Consider the following 2,173-nt stretch of genomic DNA (forward strand, 5'->3'; position numbering starts at 1 on the left):
TTGGGTGCATGAGCCATCTAAGAAAATACATACCGCTTCATCTGTTGTATTTGATCCGGGAGAGACGACTTTATTTAGAGAGACTCGGAATTTATTTTAAAAGCTTGGTGCAACTTTTTTAGAAATTGTTCAATTGTTGTATTTAACAACACCGTTGAAAAAACATTGTTAAAAATTAGAATCTTCGGCTCAAATCAGTTTTACGTTTATGTAATTTTTCTTATATTTCTTGTAGTTCTTTTGTACATGGTGTTATAATGTATTTCTCTTATGAATAAAAAGAGCATTTCTATTATATTTTATTTCATAAATATTATCCATTTCCCACTCTATATATTACATGTATATATTACATGTCATATGACGATTGTAGAGGTGGGATGCTTTGTTCATTTCTAAAGAAATTATGAGGATCAACTATGGTCTTCACCATTACAAGCTTATTATAATTAACCTCTTTGAAATACCTCACCCCATAAACCATCCCTTCTTCATAACTATACTTCCCATGATGGTTCACACCATTGTCCAGATCTTTGTAATTGTAAAATGCTTCTCTAGGGTTCTTGGACACATAGGGAGTCATATGCTCATGCATCTTCCTAGCAAACTCTAGGTTCATTTTCGCGGCTTCCGTCCCTAGCTCGTTCCAATAAGTTTCATATTCAATCATTGCAATATTGCCTGCTCGATGCTGGTATGGTTTTGTGAACTCCGAGATCTCATTCATTTGTCCACCGAGCGGACTAAAAGTGATCATCTGGTTTTCGAGTTCTTTCATCTTCTTGAATATGGATTTTAATCCTTCTCTTGGAAAGGGTTTTTTAAGAAGTCGGATTTGATATTGAATGGTCTATCTCGTTCCGTTTGTTGAGTTCGAGAAAGTAGAGTCTCGATAGGTGTGTTTACCGGGAACCCTGCATAGACCACAGTCGATTCAACCCAACTCGTTTCAACACATTGTGATTTTAGTAACCCTAATTCTGGGAAACTGTCGTCCACAAGGCTCAACAGCCTTGTGGAGTTTCCCATAAACAAGCTAGGGAACGAAGCACGAATCTTCTTCGTTCCCTTTATGTTGGTTACAACATCAAAACTCATTCGAATGAACACATCATTGTCCAACATATGAGCAACATTTAACCACTTATCTGCAATCTTAACAATGTTTCTTTCTGATGTTCTTTTCACATTAAAAAAAGTAACTCGAGGCGGGACACGAATTAACTTAACAACACCAAAACTTGAACCACCACCACCCGTAATCGCCCAAAACAAATCTTCCCCCCATCGACTCACGATCCAACACCGCACCATTAACATCAACCAACAAAGCATCAAGTATCAAATCCATGGTTAAACCAAACTTTCGAATCATGTTACCATAACCACCTCCACTACAATGGCCACCAACTCCAACTGTAGGGCAAACTCCACCAGGGAGCCCATATATCATGCTTCTTTCGGCTATTCGATAGTAAACTTCACCAAGGGTAGCACCTGCTTGGACCCATGCGGATTCTTGATAATATTAACATCTACTGAACGTAAATTAAACATGTCAAGTATGAAAAATGGGGCGTTCGAGTAGGAAAGATAAGAGAGACCCTCGTAGTCATGGCCACCGCTTCTTGTTCTCATTCGCATGCCATGATTTTGGGCACATGTTATCGCGGCTTGGATGTGTGAGACGTGTAATGGGGTGATGATTAATAAAGGTTTGGTTCTTGAGGAGTTGTGGAAAATAGGGTTTCTGATGTATGCATGGTATATGGAAGAGAATGAAGGGTTGCTAGGAGTGTAAATTGTTTCGATGATCGGGAAAGAAGGTTCCAATAGGTTGTTTAAGCAATCAATGAAGAGATTTGTTATGTGATTTCCGGAGGATTTGGTAGAGATGAAGAGAATGAGGAGGGATAATATGGGGACTGCCATGTTAGATGAATTGTGCATGCATGTATTGTAATGATATTTATAAGCAATCAAACAAATGAAAGTAATAAGGTCATGTTATAGCTATACTACACCCATATGATTTTACAACATAAGACAATAGTCCAAAAGATACTTGGACGGTTGTCAAACTTTGAAAATTGCTGGTCAGAATATCCGTTTGAACAATATCCGGACATCAGTTCTTACCATCGGAGATCAAGCTTTGATAATTATCGGT

At 38.1% G+C, this 2,173-nt stretch overlaps 1 pseudogene; it reads right to left on the reverse strand.

Annotated features, from left to right (window-relative positions):
- Window positions 1-349: 349 nt before the first annotated feature.
- On the reverse strand, window positions 350-1,935 carry LOC143637564 (berberine bridge enzyme-like 8 pseudogene; annotated as a pseudogene).
- Between the last annotated feature and the right edge of the window lie 238 nt (window positions 1,936-2,173).

This window comes from Bidens hawaiensis, unplaced genomic scaffold, assembly GCF_021521415.1.
Source record: "Bidens hawaiensis isolate Kalapana, Puna unplaced genomic scaffold, B.hawaiensis_p1.1 tig00008374_1, whole genome shotgun sequence".
NCBI lineage: Eukaryota > Viridiplantae > Streptophyta > Magnoliopsida > Asterales > Asteraceae > Bidens > Bidens hawaiensis.